Source organism: Vulpes vulpes, chromosome 12, assembly GCF_048418805.1.
Source record: "Vulpes vulpes isolate BD-2025 chromosome 12, VulVul3, whole genome shotgun sequence".
Lineage (NCBI taxonomy): Eukaryota > Metazoa > Chordata > Mammalia > Carnivora > Canidae > Vulpes > Vulpes vulpes.
In genome coordinates this window covers 86,716,544-86,735,564 of record NC_132791.1, presented here as the reverse complement: position 1 = coordinate 86,735,564, position 19,021 = coordinate 86,716,544, and the positions used below count along the sequence as shown (strand labels likewise).

Genomic DNA, 19,021 nt, shown 5'->3' with positions numbered 1-19,021 from the left:
CCCATAGTCAAAAGATGTTTAAAAGCACTTATGGGATTGTAAAGCCTAATAAACATTGCTTGGAAAAGCCAGTTTTTGGCCTAATGTGTCCTGTGTGCTCTCCTTTCTGAGGACTGTTCTTCAGTTTTTATTCTGGAAGGAAGCCTGGTGTTTCCTTACAGACAACTAGTTATAATGCACTGTCTGTATAGTGTTATGCATTTCCCAAAACTCTGTCATGTCTCATTTGGTAAACACAGAGCAGTCTCAGGGATTTCTGTATAGAGTCCTTGCTGTTTTGCTGGTTTCTATCCAGAACTCATCTTGTAAAGCTTTTATGTAATTTAAAAAGAAGAAAAGTTCTCTATTGGATAATAGCTACTACCATTGAGTGAATGCATACCTACATAAACGTACTATTTTATTACTGCAACCCTGTAAAGGAGCCGCCTTCCCCAACTTGGAGGTGAGGAGACAAAGCTGGGAAGAGGGGCCAGGGTTGGACTCCCCTCTGCGTCCTCCCTCCGCGTCCTCCCAGGTGAGGTTTGAATCCTGCTGCCTAGAGGTCACACAGCCAGAGCCCTGGGTTTCAGTCCTGTCCCTGGTCATTTTATTTACTCTCCTAGCTCACAGAAACTGAGACACAGATGATCTGTAAAATGGGGGGGGGGGGGGGCCTAAGAATAGGATTCATGTCATTTAATTTTGAACATCTGCCGACTTCCCATACATTTTATTTTTAATACTGTAATTTTATTACGATTGCCATACTGTCCGTGAATGTATAGAACTAATTCCCCCTCCCAAACAGCCCCTCCCCTCAAAACCCCCAGGAATGCTTTTTAAAACCCATTGTCCTAGCGTGGAGAGCAGAATCTTGATAGATTTTTCTTTCCGGTTAAAGGTATGATTCTGGATTAGGAGATTATATTTAGGTCTTGTTAGCAACATAACAAAATAAAACCCGGTGAGTGGCTATTTATGGAGTAGGAAATCGGACGCTTCAGAATTGGTGCCCACCAGATTTTTGCAGGGCTTCATAGTTTACTCACTTCATTTCCCAGTGTGCGGGGGGGGAATTCCTTCTGCCTGGAAACACTGCAGCTTCCTTAAAATCAGAGCAACTGCCTGTCCTGGTCTTCCCCACACTAATGGGCACTGCTGCCTTGAGACTATTTTTAAGAATATTTTTCATTTGTTAACCATATTGAATACACATAGTGGGTTTTCTGTAAACACAGTGAATGGCCAAATGATTAAAGATTTTTAAATGGGATGTGCATTTATAATGTCCTCCTACAGTCGTCCCCAGCAGTGTCCCCTGTGGGACATGCTCTTATTTATAAAAGTGAGGAAGTGATCTTCAAATGCTGGTACTCTTTGGAAAACTGTTCTTGGGGGTGCCTGGCTGGTTCAGTCGGTGGAGCATGCGACTCTCGATCTCAGGCTTCTGAGTTTGAGCCCCATGTGGGGTATGGAGGTTACTTAAAAATAAAATCTTAAGGGGCACCTGGGTGGCCCAGTTGGTTACTGACTCTGATTTCAGCTCTGGTCTGGATCTTTGTGAGTTCAAGTCCCGCATTGGGCTCTTCCACACTTGGTATGGAGACTACTTTAAATAAATACGTAAATACATAATAAAGAAAATCTTAAAAAAAACTATTTTTAAGGCTGCTTTTCAGAGGACTGTCTTTTAGACATAATGTATGTTATCCTGGTTTTGAGTCCCCCAAAGATCAATTAATTTCATTCTTGTGGGGATACTCCCTGAAGAACATGCTCTTTCATTTTTTTGCCATTTTCCTTCTGTATCTCTTACAAGTTTTTCTATTTTTTTTTTAAGATTTTATTTATTTATTCCTGAGAGACACACAGAGAGAGAGGCAGAGACACAGGCAGAGGGAGGAGAAGCAGGCTCTATGCAAGGAGCTCAGTGTGGGACCCGAAGCCGGGAATCCAGATTCATGCCCTGATCCAAAGGCAGACACTGAATCACTGAATCACTCAGGCATCCTGGCATCCCAGATTTTCTTTTTCTATATTCCTCCTTTTCTGGCTTTAAACAAATAGGTTTGGGACACCTGGGTGGCTCAGTGGTTGAGCATCTGCCTCTGGCTCAGTTTGTGATCCTTGGGTCCTGGGATTAAGTTCCACATCATCTGGCTCCTCTTCCTATGTCTCTGCCTGTGTGTGTGTCTCACATACATACGTAAGTAAATGTTTTTAAGAAAAGTTTTTTTGGACGTTAAGGAATATTTTACTTTGCGTTTTATGAGAATTTTGGGGGATATTACTGCTTTTGCATGTTTTTTTGTTTTGTTTTGTTTTTTGTTTTTTTTAGAGGTGTGTGGAGAACCTGGTACATTTTTGCCCGTTAACTAGGGAGTTACGTGATTCTGTTTTCTTAGAAACGCTAAAGGTTCCTATGTAGTATTATCTAGCATTTTGTTCTGGAGAAACACATTCTATTCGTAAAACAGGAAGTGTGTGGGGAAAGGGCATTCAGCATGTTGGGTTCCCAGATCCAAATTCATCTGCCTTAGTTCAGATAATTTAACACAGCCTAGTAACTGATGTTTCCAGAGTGGTTTATTATAGAGTAGTCCAGGAAGTAAGAGGGTGATTGAGAACTTAAGTGTTTGGGTGTGAAGGGGGTAATTTAGATGAGAGCCAACAGTTCTGTTGGCTGACTTTTGATTTTGGATTTTTCTATCGTTGTTGATCCTTGGCACCTTTAGTCTTTGTTGGGTCCGAGAAGGAGGTTCTGGAGGTTTCTATGTCCTCTTTGCTGTATTCTGCCCTACCTACTCTGCTATGCCTTGATTGTGTCAGTGGGACCCTGAGAAAGCTATTGACAATGTGATGGTGTAAAGCTCCACCTGCAGTTAGAAGCTGGTCATCCTTCTGGAATGTTCTTTCCATAGGAGGCCAGTACAAGTGTCTGGTCTGAAGTAGGTTTTGGTTAGGTAGCTCTTTAGTTTTGTGATCTTTGGAGAGGCCAAAGAGGTGCATCCCTGTTACCTGGGTCTCTTTGACTTGGGGTCTCACGCTCCCGCCTAGAGTTGCCCCAGGAGGTGTGCAGCAGAAGGGAAGAGACATTGGATCTCTCTTGCAAAGTGTCTGGGCTGAGGATCCAAGACCAGAGAAGGAGAAATACAGTGTAGGGTCTGTAGAAAAGAGGCAGGCCCTTGGGTCAGAGGCCAGACAAGAACAAGCTGGGAAACCTTGTCCTTACCTGGAAGGAGGTTCTGTAGACAGGCCTTTGGATGTTTGGCGTTTCCTCGCTTTAAAAAGCCATGTGCACAGCTGAATTGGAACATTTCCTACACACACAGCTTCTTCATTAGATACTGATACCGGTTAATTCAAAATCGCTTGTAATTGGAAGCAGCTGCTGTTTCCCAGCTGACGAGGTGTTTGAATCAGATGCTTTGAATTAGCTGGACTTGGATTATTCATATTTTAATTAAAGTCCATTTTATCCATCTTCACCCCCCACCCCCCTGTTCTCTTGCCTCTCCTGATGACCAGGATTTTACAGTAATACATTTGAAATTACATGAGCATCCCAGCAGAAAGGCATAATATAAGTTCAAGGACTTGCAGTTGATTATGGTCTTGTATTATTAAATAGTGAATTTAGCTGCATTGCCAATTCCCCTTTCTCAGCCTCTGAAGCTTGCTTCTGTCGTGGGGGAAGATTTCATTCCATTTAGAAAAGTTGAGACTTTTGTCCCCTTTCCCCCTCTTGGGACACAGGCGTATTAGCCTAATTGGTTGTGTGTCACTGCTACAGGGAAGGTGCTGCATGAAATGGGACCAGCAATTTTCTGCTACTTTTTGTCTAATGGGGTTTGCAAATTAAGCCATGAATAGTGGGGCTTTGGGGCAGTGGGGAAATTTTCTTAGAAGAAAAAAAGTTAGCAAGTGCAAGGGGGAGGCTATTTAGTGCTTCTGTATAGAGAATGTTCCAGCAGCTTGCAGGGAACTGACGATCTTAATTTTCAGAAGGAAAAAAAAAGGAGATTGCCTTTCCTTGCTCTCTCCGTGATGCTAATGAGGAAAAGAGGCAGAGCTGGAGGGAAGGAGATAAATGGATGTTTCCTCCCTTCCTTCCCCTATTGATGGTACCTAACTCACTAAAGTTTGACTTGACAAATGTTCTAGTTAATTTAATTTTGTGTTAGTCTCTCTCCTCCCCTTGAGTGTCCAATTTTGGCTGACTTGCAAAAAAAAAAAAAAAAAAAAAAAAAAAACCACGCAGTGCAGACATGCCTATTAGAATACGTAAGCATTCTACGTGATCTAGGAAATTTAAAAGGATGTAGGAGATCTGAGCTTTGTTCAAAAGGAGTTTAAAGTGTCCCTGGAGAGGGAAAGCATAATACTGGTCAGTGCATTTAGGGAATCCTGTGTGTCCTGCATGATTTGGTGCTGTCCAATACTGAGCCTCGGGGAGAGCCAAAGGAGGAGTTCTAGGGTTGGATGGCTGGTTGGGGGGTGGAAGGTGACCACTGTAACAGGTAAATAGTTCATCCAGCCTAGTCCTTCTGTTTTTCTGTCTTCCTAGAGCTTGTTTTGAAGGGTCTAGAACTCATTGGCAGCCCCTTGACCAGAGAACCCGTCTTTCTCCTGTACTTATTCTTCACTGGGTCAGAGGTTCGGGGGCCTCACAGAAGGAGGCAGGAGGTTTTGTTGGCTCATGGATGTGTCAGGGACTGGCACAGAGACTGGCCTTGACGGAGAGACAGGCTGGACTATTGTCTTTAGAGCCTGGTCCTTCTGTGTGTCATCCGTGCCCCCTGGGATTTCCAAAGGCTGTTCACAGAATTGCTAAGGTTGTTTCTTGGTCATAGGCCTGGCACAATTTGGTTGCTTTTTGGACGTCTCCCCAAGTTACAGGGCCATCAACAGAGAAACCCTAGGTATACCGTAAGGAAAAGGAAACATATCCTATAAAGCAAAACGTTGTCATCATGTATTTCATTGGAAAGTTACAGTTCCCTTTAGATTTTCAATTCCTTGTGAGTTAGTGTTCTAACTCCGCTAACTACCACGTGTGAGTGCTTTGCCTGTTAGAACAGCATTAAGCATTCAAGTAGATACACTATATATATACTCACACACTTGTGCAAAGCAAGATTTATTTTTTTATTTTTACTGATGAACAGACTTGGCTTTTGAGGGATAAATGGCCTAAAGCAGTATGCCGTGTGGGGGTGGGTGGGACCAGAGGTGAGAATCTGTTTTCTCCATTTTGCTGATTTTATTTAATCATTTATTTTCCAAGCCAAACTGTATGCAGCTTTATTAAAGATACTTCACTCCATTGTGCTGATTTTATTTTTACTTTTTAAAAAGGTTTTACTTTATTCATGAGAGACACGGAGAGAGGCAGAGACATAGGCAGAGGGAGAAGCAGGCTTAGGGAGCCAGATGCTAGGACTCTGATCCCAGGACCCTGTGATCACCCCCTGAGCCAAAGGCAGACAGTCAGCTATTGAGAGCCACCCAGGTGTCCCTAAATAGGAATCTTTAATCAGTGGGCTTCATTTTGCATTTTAAGGTAGTTGTTGGAAATAATAACTTAATAAGGTAGCATGATGATTTTTATTAATTGAACAGCTATTGCTAAAGCATTACAGTAATTACATTTTCAAAAATACTTTAAGAAATGAGAAATTTCTCTCTACTATATAACTTATTCATAGATAACCGAGTTTGGGGGAAAAAAAACCAATCGAGAATTCCATCTAGTTAGAGAGGCTTGGGGATATTTCAGGGGAACGTTAGCAAGAACAATATGGATAAATGGAGAGAAAGCAGTAAAAGCTCCTGTTCTGGGGAAGAGAGGACACTGTTGGAACAAGCCATAAAAAAAAAAGGGAAGGAAAAAAAATTAACTCTAGTAAGGAATATGAACTCAGATTATTTTGACTGAATAATGATAATTAAGGTGTAGTTCAGGAGGAGAAGGGGCCCACCCCTTCCACAGCCTCCTGTCTGTCCCAGCTGCTGCCTGAGGGAATTGATTGTAGGAGGAATGGGTGGGGGAGAGGTTCCCCAGTTGTAGGGGTGAGCCTGCTCTTGGGTAGCTGCTGGTGGCCATGGGGAAATCCACCCTGGGCCTGGCCCCACCCTGGCTGCTGAACACCTTATTTTATCTGGGATTTTCAGTTTGGTGGGACTGAACCCTTGTTTGTTCGAGTTGGTGAGGGGATTAAGAGGACAGTGGAGGGAAGAGGGGGAGGGGGAGGGATTGAATGTGAATGTTTCCCAGTTAAAAGAGCTGGAAAGTATGCCTCTCACAGAGGATAAAGTTGGATTTTTAATTAGAATAAAAAATGATTCCAGAATTAAGAAAAAGAGATAACACCTTTGGTCCACAAAACTTTTGAGTGTGGGGAAGAATCACCCAGGCCCACCAAGAGATGCTGGTCCTATCTAGCGTTAGAAGAGGACACAGCTGGTATTAGAACCTAGTCCTGTGGGTGCTTTTTGTTATTTATTTTTATTTTTAAAAAAGATTTTATTTGTTCGTGAGAGACAGAGAGAGAGAGAGGCAGAGACCTAGGCAGAGGGAGAAGCGGGGTCCCTGCGGGGAGCGTGATATAGGATTGATCCCAGGACTCTGGATTGGTCCTAGGACTCTGGGATCGTAACCGGAGCCAAAGGCAGACCTCAACCATTGAGCCACCCAAGTGCCCTCAGTTTTTTTTTCCTCTTAATTTTGTGTGTCTGACTTAATGTGTATAAATCCATGTGGTGAACATCATGGTACAGCATACTTTATATTTTCAGTGATGTTCTGTGGTCACGAATGTGTCCCAGTGTATTGCTCTTCATCTCTCTTCTTGCTAATTTATAAAAGCCTTTACCAGCACCACTTCTTTGCAACTCTTGTTGTCACTTCCCTTAGCTCTCCCAGCCCGGCTGTCTTGGTCTTGATATGACTCCATTATTTCCTCGAACTTGGGTTGATGGGTCACGTTGCTGAAACACTACCCTCCAATCTCCTTACTGTTGGAGATGGTTTTCTCTCTCTTTGCCGTCAAGGTCATGGTCCTTTAGGACTGTGGCTCTATGGCCCATTTCCCCGTTCCAGTTCACCACCAGTAAACCTCTGCCTTAAAGTTTCAGCATTAGTGAGCTCTGGACGCTTACTGTATATTGTTGGTATCACTAGTGAGCGTCCACCATGTGCTGGGCACTTCGCCTTTTTCTGGGAAGATAGTATGAACAAGGGCACAGGGTTGTGTCGACAAATACCTGTATGGTTCATTTTTGGGTCTCCCGGCACTTGGCAGGCAGTCAGTAAATGTTGTTACCCTGTTTTCATATTAACTTGAGGCTCATCCAGATTAATTTTAAGTCCCTTGCCCTGATGTTTTATATTATGAAGAATTTCACGTCAAGTGGCTGAAGGAGGGTTGTTTTTGTTTTTAAAGATTTCATTTCTATTTATTTGTGAGAGAGGCAGAGCTATAGGCAGAGGGAGAAGTGGGCTCCCTGCAGGGAGCCTGATGCAGGACTCGATCCCAGGACTCTGACCTGAGCCAAAGGCAGACCCTCAACCCCTCAGCCACCCAGATACCCCTGAAAGAGTGTTTTTTTTTTTTTTTTAAGACTTTATTTATTCATGAGAGACACAGAGAGAGAGAAAGGCAGAGACCCAGGCAGAGGGAGAAGCAGGCTCCATGCAGGGAGCCCAATGTGGGACTCTGTCCTGGGACTCCAGGATCACCCCCTGGGCCGAAGGCAGATGCTCAACCGCTGAGCCACCCAGGGATCCCCTGAAAGAGTGTTTTGATGTACACCTGGACACTCATGGCTTAGACTCCCAAGATTAACAGTCTTGTGTGTGGGTATATCACCCAGTGTCTGCTTTCTTACCCCCTCAAATCTGATTTTGGAAAATTTGGAATGGTGCTCTTGGTTATCCATTAAGAAAGGATAGAAATAAACATGCTGTTGCTCCTGTTGCGGCACTTTAGTGGTAATAAAAAAAAAAATAATTTCAATGACTTTGGCTTTTTTCTGCCAAAGTAAACGTTGGCTCTCTTTCAGCTGTAGTAATGTAGCTTCTCTCAATTTGTTCGAGTTATACTAAAGCAGGGCCAAGTTGAGAAATTAGTTTCTCGGTTTTTTCTCTTCCAATTTAGAAAAAAAATTAGATTTTTGGATACTCTTGTTCCTATAATCCTCATCCCGATTCTCTTCTCCTTCTGCATTAAAGAAGATGATGAAGAACTGGCTAAGTTGTCAGTGGAAGGAGCAGAGAGGTCTGATTTTGATGTTTTTTTTTTTAATAGGAGGTGGTTGTTGGTGATGATCTTCAAATAGAGTGTTGCAACCTATATTGAAGGTAACCTAGTATGTTTCTTCTGAACCATAAGATAGTAAGGAAACCTTTTGATTTTTAACCTGTGATTTTTGATTTTTCTGCAACAAGTTTATTACTAGCCTGGAAATCCAAGCATGTCAAGGAATGCCACTGTGTATGTGTTAACTAGTGCCCTTATGCATTAGCTGGTAGCTGGTAAGTGATTTGGGGGGTATGTTAGAGAGTTTTAGGTGTGTCACGGTTTAATTTTTTTTTTTTAAGATTTTATTTATTTATTCATGAGAGACAGAGAGAGAGAGGCAGAGACATAGGCAGAGAGAGAAGCAGGCTCCATGCAGGTAGCCCGATGTGGAACTTGATCCCAGGACCCCAGGATCACAGCCTGAGCCGAATGTAGACCCTCATCCACTGAGCCACCTTGGCGCCCCATGTTTGTTTTGTTTTTTTAAACTGCTTGTGTTAATAGATATTTATTTGTGATGGTCTTAGCTCCTTTCATTAGGACGCAAGGCCCATAACCAGAAACATTCCTTCCGCTTCCATCCCTACTCTCGAAGAAATGTATTTTTTTTTTTTTAAGATTTTATTTATTTATTCATGAGAGACACACAGAGAAAAAGAGAGAGGCAGAGATACAGGCAGAGGGAGAAGCAGGCTCCATCCAGGGAGCCCGGCTGAGTCCCAGGATCACACCCTGGGCTGAAGGTGGCACTAAACCGCTGAGCCACCGGGGCTGCCTTCGAAGAAATGTTGAAAGTAAAAGCTGACTGGGTTCCTTGCTGTCCCTGGATTTTGTGTTTGTCCGTGGGTCTCTAGGATCACGCCCTGGGCTGAAGGCAGATGCTCAACCGCTGACCCACCCAGGCATCCCACAGTTTAATTTTTGTGAGTGTGAGAGGGCCCTATGTCGTGTACCTTTGGGCAGCGGGTTCTGGTCAGCCTGCCCAGAGGACTGTGGGGCAGGTGGGCTGCAAGCCCCTTGTACAGTAAGTGATGGTTTGGCTGGGTGACCGATAATCTATTTTGGGCTTGCCCCAGATGATCTTTGACTCTTCACTGCCTTTTGATTTACACGCTGCTGTTAAGGTACAACTTTGTGTTTAAAAGAAAAAGAACGTGAGAGTACATGGTGGTGTACAGATTTCAATTTAATTTTGAATTTTGAAAAAAAATGTCAGGATCCAATTCCAAAACCTTCAGAGAATAGGAAATCCCTCTGCGTTCCCTTTACTCCTGTTCAGTTTTATCTGTATATTTATGTGCATATTTATTGTGCACATAGTCTGTCTTTCCTTTTTTCTTTTGCTTGGCTTGTATAAATGAAATGGGTCATGGTGCGTGATTTTAGCCTTTTCTCACGTGACTGTGCCTTCAAGATCTTTCCATGCCACTTTTGTTAAAGCTTTGTTGCGTCTGACAGGACCCGTGGCCTGTTACTTAACTAACTGCTTGCTTCCTTCTGATTGCCTTCCTCGTAGAGTGCCTGCTGGCATTTAGGGGCCGCTCCATAGACATTTAGGTTGTTTCCACTGTTTTGTTTACTTAGAAACAAATTTCTTTCCGGACATTTTTCACACATGTGGGCACGTTGGCATAGGATTGAATTGGAGCTACCAAGTCCAATGGTATGTGCTCAGTTTTTATAGCAGGAAGAGCTTTTTTCATCCAAAAAGGTTTAACCAGTTTATGTCCCCACCAGCAGTGTGTAGGAGAGTATTTCCCTCCCTTCTTGCCAACATGTGGTATTCTAAAGCTTCTTCAGTTTGTGCTTCACAAATAAACAGGTATAATTTTCATTTGTCTGTATTGCATGTTCTTCGTTGGTCTGTTGGCTTTCCATATTTCTTTTGTTCATGACCTTTGCCCATTAAAAGAAAATATTTTATTTATTAGAGAGAGAGAGAGAGAGAGAGAGAGAGAGAGATGGGTGGGAGGTGGCAAAGGGAGAGGGGGGGAGAGAGAGAGAACCCCAAGCAGACTTCCTGCTGAGTGCAGAGCCCACCTCTCAATCCTGGAACCCTGAGATCATGACCTGAGCTGAAATCAAGAGTCTATTGTCAACCGACTGAGCCACTCAGGCGCTCTGACCTTTGCCCATTTTTTATTGGTTTGTCATTTTCTTTTTCTTGTCAGAGCTCTTTATGTTCTGGATGTTTATTAAATCCATTTATAAATATTTTCTTCTACTCTGCCTTTTATCATTTTGCTGTATTGAAAATGTTTTTCCTCTTACAGAAAGTTTAAAATTTTTCTGTAGTCCAATTTGGTTTTCCTTTATGAGTTTTGTGTCCTGCTTAGGAATGTTTTTCTGATCTCAAGAATACAAGAATATTTTCTAAGAAATTTTTTCTCTTCATTACTTCCCATCTTTTTAAATACCACCTTCCAGTTTATTAATCCTCTCTGTACTCCATATTGACAACTAAAATGGTATGAAACCTCAGCTCTCTGGAATCTTCTGGTAATGACTTTAACAGCCACGTGTTATGGATACCTTAGGGTTGATCCCCATCTATGTACCATAAGGCTTAAAATGTACTGTTAGCTTATTTATTTATTTACTTTATATTTTATTTGATTTTTAAAAAAATATTAGAGAGTGAGCACAAGCGGGGGGCAGGTATAGAGGGAGAGGGACAAGCAGACTCCCCACTGAGCAGGGAGCCTGATGTGGGACTTGGTCCCAGGACCCTGGGATCATGACCCAATCTGAAGGTAGATGCTTAATGAACTGAACCATCCAGGTGTCCCTTATTTGATTTTTAAGTAGTCTTCACACCCAAGGTGGGGCTTGAACCCCCCCCCCCCCCAATCTAATGCTTTATCTACTGAGCCAGCCAACCGGGCACCCCTAATAATGGCCACCATTATCCTGTACTAAATAATGTATTAATGTTCCCATTGGATATATGAGAAAACAGTTCTGGCCTGTGTGTCAGAATTTCTGGATTCAAAAATCCACGTAAATTTATTAAAAACGTACATAAATTCTGTTTATTAGTCTTATGGTCTTGAAAAAGAGCACAGTGGATACCACTGTGTCACATACATGGAAGGTAGGAAACAGAAAAGTAACACAGAAGTAGAAGCCGACTTCTATCATAGAAGCTCTCCTTGCTTTCATTCAGATTTGGGTTGGTTAGACCCTTCGAAGATGGGCCCTGAGCCTCTGAGCCCTAAGCCCCGAGCCCTGTGCCTGGTCTGCAGTCAATGCAGCTTGCCTCTGTTGTTTGTATTTACCATCTACAAGTTTTATTTTGATGGGCAGAACTGCTTTATAAGCCTTCTAGAACAACTGCTTTAGACTTGTGTGTGTGTTTTTTTTTTCTTTCCTTAACTGGAGTTTTTCCTGATTTTTTTTTTTTCCCTCTTTTGACACTTGCTACTTAACCGTTGGCACGGTAAATGTCTCCATAAATCTGTGTTTGTGTTGTAATTAATTATAATGTGGGAACCAGTTAACTAGGCTTTTACTGTAGAGTTTAAAAAAAATCTCTGATTATGGGACTGGGCCTCTGTGATAAGTAAGCTGTCACTGCCTTTGTGCATGAACTCTGAAATTGCTTTCTGATGCCTCATAGACCTTTTGTTTATTTTCTATTTCTCTAACCATATTCCCTAATAAGTGAGGTCAGAGGGTAACTGGATTCTAGAAAAGAAGGCAGTGTCTTTTGTTTCCTAACCTTTTGCCTCCATAAAATTCATGTTGCACTGGAACAATTTGAAAAGCCTTTGGAATCTCTTGTAAAGGAATTTTTGCAGGCATAAACATGCATTATGTATCAGACTTCTATATTAAAACCCACTTGATGAAAGCACAGCAGATTTACGCGGCTTGACTCAGCAACCAGCAGCTTCCAAAGGAGAGAGCTAGGATTATTCTTTGTATATTGGTTATGCTAAGTTTGGTGATGCTACTTTTCCTAAAAGTGTTTCCTCCCTAGCACAGCGCACTGTAGTCTCACACTGGGAAGCTCCAGTGTCCCAGCTCACTCCCCTGCCTTATCTTTGCTGCATGTCCCTTTGTCCTTCACCCCTTTTCCAGACAGCAGGGAGAGTGATCCTGTTAGAGCTTTCAAAACCTCCCAGAGCCTTCAAACTCTCCCAGGGTCTCCATTCTGGCCCATGCCTACTGGGTTCTGTTGACTGCACCTGCTCCCGCCCTTGTACTACCTTCCTTTCCCCTTCTCTTCCAGAAAATCTTCTTGAACCATTCTTGTTTGTTCTCTGCTCCATGTTTGTTTTTCTTCCTTATTTTATTTTTTCATGAGAGACACAGAGAGAGAGAGGGGCAGAGACCTAGGAACAGGAGCCTGATGCAGGATTCAATCCCAGGTCCCTGGGATCACGACCTGAGCCAAAGGCAGACGCCCACCCACTGAGCCACCTAGGCACCCCCTCCAACATGTCTTTTTCTTTATCCCAAAGGTGCTTTAACCTTTTGCAATCTGGTGAAATCTGTTTACCTCTTTTTTTTTTTAAGATTTTATTTATTTATTCATGAGAGACACAGAAAAAGACAGAGACACAGGCAGAGGGAGACGCAGTTTCCTCGCAGGGAACCCGATCCTGGTACTGAGGATCACGCCCTGAGTCAAAGGCAGACGCTAAACCACTGAGCCACCCAGGGGTCCCCTGTTGACCCCTTAACAATGTTTACAAATGTTTAAAAGACTCAAGATGACAGAGGGGACACATTACCTTGAAATACAGCCATCAGAATACTAAAAAACCAGTTTATGATATTGGCAATACAGGCTTTGGAATCCCCTACTAAATAACAAGCCCTCATTGTGGGGTGGGTGGAGTCTAATAATTGTAATTCCAGAGCCATGATAGCAGACGGCATTTCGTGCTCTCTGCAGCCATGTAATGTGACATAAGAATTCTGACGATTTTTTTAATATATAAACTCACAGGTACTTTTACTTTTTTTTTTTTTAATTTATTTATTTATTCATGAGAGACACAGAGAAAAGGCAGAGACACAGGCAGAGGGAGAAGCAGGCTCCTCACTGGGAGCCTGATGTGGGACTTGATCCTGGAACTCCAGGATCATGCCCTGAGTCAAAGGCAGATGCTCAACTGCTGAGCCACCCAGGCGTCCCTCACAGGTACTTTTAATCTCTGGTTGATTGCCTAGGTTCATAGTTGAAGGAAATGCTAAGTTTCAGTAAGAGGTTAATGAAAATGAAGATGTAACTGCTCAGCCAGGTTTAGTGCAGACTTCAGAGCTCTGTGAATCCTCTCTTGGAACCCCCTGGACCCTCCTTTCCTTCCCACCGCCCCGCAGCTGTTTCCTGAGCCTGGAGCTTTCTTTGTCCCACTGCTCCCTGGACTCAGCTTAAATGTCCTCAGAGCGGGCTTTCTAGGTCAGGAGCCTGTGATATACATGCCGCCACGGCGCCCTGTCCGTAGCTGCAGCCCTTTGAATAGTGGGCATTTATGAGATGCTTTGTAGGATTCCTGCTTCCCATGGGGGGAGCTCTGTGGCTGTGTGAGTGTTGGGGGTGCGGTGACTGTCCCCCGATCCATCCCTGGTGTCTAGTGCAATGTCATAGGCACTTGTGAAATGCTGACATCTTTGATGACATAGATAGCACCATAAGCAGGGGGACCAAACCACGTGAGAAAAGCTCAGGAAGTGTGAAAATTCTAGGCTGTGGCTCCAGGGGCTGTGAGTGAGGCCTGTGGGTGGATAGGGTGAGAGATGAAGTAGAACATAGGAATGCAGAGTTGTCTCAGTCCCTCCCTTGGAGTGGGATATAAGCCCCACCTACCTGTACACGTAAATTAATTTTTCTTTTCTTTTTGTTTCTTTTTTCTTTTCGTTTCGTTCCTTTCCTTTCCTTTTCTCTTTTCTTTCTTTTCTTTTTTCTTCCTTTCCTTTCCTTTCCTTTCCTTTCCTTTCCTTTCCTTTTTTCTCTTTTCTTTCTTTCTCTTTTTCTTTTCTTTCTTTCTTTCTTTCTTTCTTTCTTTCTTTCTTTCATTTATTTATTTAAGAGTTTTTTTTTTAATTTTAAAAATATTTTATTTATTTATTCATGATAGTCACAGAGAGAGAGAGAGAGAGAGAGAGAGAGAGAGAGGGGCAGCGACACAGGCAGAGGGAGAAGCAGGCTCCATGCACCGAGAGCCCGACGTGGGATTCGATCCCGGGTCTCCAGGATTGTGCCCTGGGCCAAAGGCAGGCGCCAAACCGCTGTGCCACCCAGGGATCCCTATTTAAGAGTTGAGAGAGCATGATCAAGGGAGAGGGAGAAGCAGACTCCTCACGGAGCAGGGAGCCTGATGCAGGGACTCAATCCCAGGACCCCAAGATCATGACCTGAGCCAAAGGCAGATAACTTAGCTGACTGAGCCACCCAGGTGCTCCTTCCCACCCCCTCACCCCCGCTATACATAAATTTTCATAAAAACTTAGATGTGTATGTGTGTATGTTCATATGTGTTACGAACACATGACATTGGTCCCTCTGCCTCACACTGCCTGGTACCTTTTAGGTGCTCAGTTTCTCTTAGATGTATGAAAGAGTGACTTGTTTTGGACTGTAGCTTGTTCATTTGCAAACATGAGGGGGGATCCTGGTAAGGCCCCTTCTAGATTCTCCCTGAGGTTATTTTTCTCCCTGCAGCTAGAGAATGTATCATAAGGCATTAAGTAGGCCCTCTGGGGTTATAAAGGTGAATATTTGGATTTTGCCTGGTGTACTGGGGTGGGGAGAAGGGAAGAATGGAGGGAAGGAAAGGAGAAGGCCCTCAGAGCCATTGGATGCTACTGCCCTGGGCCCCAGGCCTCTGATCTTATCATGAGGTTACCTTTTCTTATTGCAGAGCAGCAGAGCCTGTACTAGTTGATAGTGGTCAGGCTGAGAGGCTGGGACACAGAGCAGGGGTTGATGGTCCCAAGTCATGGATAGGGGCTAAGGGCCAAAGAGAGATGTCACTGAGGAAGTTCTTGTTGGTGGACACTTGGTTGCACAGACGAAGAAACCATCCTGACAGGTTGGTGAAAGTTAACGATTCAGACCCATGAGGTGGCATTGAGGTGGGCCTCTAAGAAGTGATTATAATTTCTTCTTGCAGCAGGCTGAGTCTGAGGGAGGGATTCAGTGAACCAGAAGAAGGAGGAGTGGATTTGTGCCTGGCTTCTCTAGGAAGCCTAATCGTGTGCTTCTTGGGAGCGGAATGGTCTAGGAAGAATATATTTTAGTTTGTGTTAATGCTAATTTTTTTCTAATCCTACTTATTTTATTTAAAAGTTTTATTTAAATAATCTCTACACCCAGCGTGGGGTTTGAACTGACAGCCCTGAGATCGAGTCACATGCTCTTCTGGCTGAGCCAGCCAGGCTCCCTCTCTTGCATACTTTAAAAACTTGACTTAAACAGGACAACAGACTGAGTGGACTGCATTAGTTGTGGGGGGGAGGGGGGGAACCCAGGTAAATCTATAAGCCAGTGAACTACTTATCATAATGGAAGAAGGGAGGGAGAAGATTCTTAATTTTTTAATGTTAATCCTAATTTTAACTAATAAAAATAATAGCTTTGCCTATAGCTGCATTTGCAAACACCTGTTGGGGTGTATTTACATACCAACACTGATTCCAAGTATATAGTTCTTTGAGTTTTGGTAGTCCTATATCCCTTCATGTACCTCTCACCAAGTTATAATAGATTTTCATCATTCTGCAAGTATTCTCTTACACCCTTTGTAGTTGTTAGATCTCCTTCCAGCCACTGCTTTGATTTCTGTCACCAAAGATAAGTATTGCCTCTTCTCCACAGCTTGATCTCTTCAGGTTTATTTGTGGTCTTGCATGTATGAGTTGCTTTTTATTGCTGAATAATTTTGCACTGTGTGGACACCACACAGTTAGTGTACCTGCTGGTTGATGGGCTTTGGATCATTTCCCGTGTTTGGCTTGAGTGGCTGCTTGCGTTTTGAGTTCAAGGCTTCAAATTGTCAAAGGTGTTAATTTCTCAGGGGTATATCCTGAGGTGTGTCCTTGGGTCAGGGAGCAAGTGTAGGTTTCACGTTATACAATCCCGGCCCCCAGTTGTATAAAGTGCCCGCACTATCTTGTACCCCGGAACATTCCAGCTGCTCCATGTCCCTGTCAGCTTGAATATGGCTAATCGTTAGCACTTTCCTGAAACGGGTAGCAGCATTACTGTCTGGGCCAGAGTTAGGTTTATGTGATGAACAGTTGATTTTCAAAGAGGCTGAAAGAGGTTTGAAGAAATTCACATTTGATTGAGCTTGTAGAGTTACTGAGTGACATCCTGGTAAAGGTGTTTTTCTTCTCTTGGGTTGGAAGTGTGCCTTTATTCATCTTCTTGAAGTTTTGACTCTTCCCACCAAAAAAAAAAAAAAATCCTCACCTTTCACATGTGTTATGTCTGCATCAAGTGAAGCAAAGGAGCTGTTTCGGGCACAATCTGGTATTTCCCCTGCTAGTTCTAAGTGACTTAAATGATCTGGTTTCTCAGCCTGCATCAGACTTGAAGTAAAAGTTAAGTCAAGAAGGGGAATTTCTTGGACTATAGGAGGAGGGAGCCCTGACCATCAGGTGAAGGGAAGTAGCCGAGTCCATGACATCCCAAATCACAGTGCTGTGTGGCAGTCTACCGAATAGGCAGCCAGACCTCCCAGCTCAGGGGTGGAATGCTGCCTTCCTGCCTAATTCACACATGCATATTTTAAAGTAACACTTTTTTTCTCAAGTAGTAATACAGAAACCACAGGAAAAGGCAGAGAAGAAGGGATTCCTCACTCCAAGACCCCACACAACCCCTGTAAACATTTTATTTTTCTTTCTACAGCTGTTCCAGCCCCCCCATGCAGGTAATGTTTTTAATGCCCTTATGCGAATTTTGTTTTTCTCTTTTTTCCACTAGGTTTGTTATTACCTATTTTCCATGATAACCATTTTTTTCTACCCCCACCTGATTGCCATCTATGCCTTTTCTGAAACAACCCCTTCACTTTAGATTTTCATAATAAGTGAATCTTACTAGGTCTTCCCTCCATTTCCCAGTCCTGTGCGATGCAGCTTCTTTTTTGTATTTGTTCTTTTTCCATAATAACAATGGTAATGGGCATGCATTTATTCAGTGAAAGTACAGCCCAGGTGTGTGTGTATTTTTAAAAATCATTCTATATTTAAAGATTTTAAATTGTTTTGAATTTTGGTGTTGCTACACAAGTATGACCATCTTTTGTATATTAAGCCTTTTGTTTCCTTTAGGGTAGATTACCAAGTACAGACTGTCCGGGCTAGTGGAAGTGGATATTTTTTTTTTTCTTTTAATATTTTTTTTATTTATTCATGAGAGACACAGAGAGGGAGAGGCAGAGACACAGGCAAAGGGAGAAGCAGGCTCCATGCAGGGAGCCCGACGTGGGACTCGATCCTGGGACCCTAGGATCACACCCTGGGCCAAAGGCAGATGCTCAACCACTGAGCCACCCAGGCGTCCTGGAAGTGGGTATCTTAAAGCCTCTTGTTATATTTAATGATTCACCAGAAATACAATAGCGCTTTTCCCCAGAAAGGCTCAGTGAGGGTGTGTGGATCATTATGGCACCCTAAAGCCCGCTGGAATATTTAAATCTTGAAACTACAAAAAAAAATAAAAAATAAAAAATAAAATAAAATCTTGAAACTATGAAATCCAGAGTTACCTGAAAGTTTAGTTGTAATATTTTTTTATCTTTTTTTTTTTTTTAAGATTTTATTTATTTATTCATGAGAGACACAGAGAGAGGCAGAGACAGAGGCAGATGGAGAAGCAGGGTCCCTGTGCAGAGCTCCATGCTGGACGTGATCCCAGCACGTCCTGAGCCAAAGGCAGACGCTCAACCATTGAGGTACCCATGTGCCCCTCTAGTTTTTTCTTTTCTTTTTTTAAAATTTTATTTTATTTTAAGGATTTTATTTGTTCATGAGAGACACAGAGAGAGAGAGGCAGAGACACACAGGCAGAGGGAGCCTGACGTGGGACTCCATCCCGGGTCTCCAGGATCACACCCTGGGCTGAAGGTGGCGCTAAACCGCTGAGCCAACCAGGCTGCCCTAGTTTTTTCTTAATTCAAGATGGGAAGAAAATAAAAAAAAAGAAGGGATACCGTTCTAGAAAGATTTTCATGTTCAGTTGGCAAGAATGCACTCAGGACCGTTGTTTGCCTTCAAGCTTTGAGAACTGTTTGCCTTTGGAAAGCTATGTATCCCTAAAATGTGTAAGACCAATTAAAGGAAGGTTATTACCTAGCTAACTGTAAGTTATTAACTTTTTTTTTTTTTTTTTCTACCTCCAGATGCATGGGGTGTCGGGGGCCCTCACAGAGAGGAGATGACTTTCACTTGCAGGGCCTGATGCTTGTTGATGCCTTTGAACCTGTCCTACTTCTCTAGGGGGCATGACGGGGGAGAGTTCCTGAACTCTGGAATGTGCCAGAGTGTGGTTAACCTTTGTAATTGGTGATTTTTATTTGGATTTAGGTCTACTCACATTTTTCTCCCCCTATACCCATCTTGAGCCCATCTGTAGAAATGGTAGATCTTGTGAAACATTATGAATTCATGGTGGTAAGGGAATTAGGCCATCTTCACATACAACTTCTTTCCTCTTTCTTACCTAAATTGTGATACCTGTTGATACCTGTTAAACGTTCTACTAATAAGCTATTTTG

The 19,021-nt window shown here is 43.0% G+C and overlaps 1 protein-coding gene across 6 annotated transcripts in view; it reads left to right on the top strand.

The window, feature by feature from the left end:
• JARID2 (jumonji and AT-rich interaction domain containing 2) overlaps positions 1-19,021 on the top strand; it is a 259,185-nt gene that overhangs the window by 24,729 nt on the left and 215,435 nt on the right. The window contains exon 1 of one of the 6 annotated variants that reach the window (XM_072729082.1): positions 8,292-8,344. The exons of the other annotated variants lie outside the window; for them this stretch is intronic. The gene's annotated coding sequence lies outside the window, so the exon portion shown is untranslated. Of the gene's footprint in view, positions 1-8,291; positions 8,345-19,021 lie in introns of those variants that run through there. 6 annotated transcript variants of the gene reach the window in all.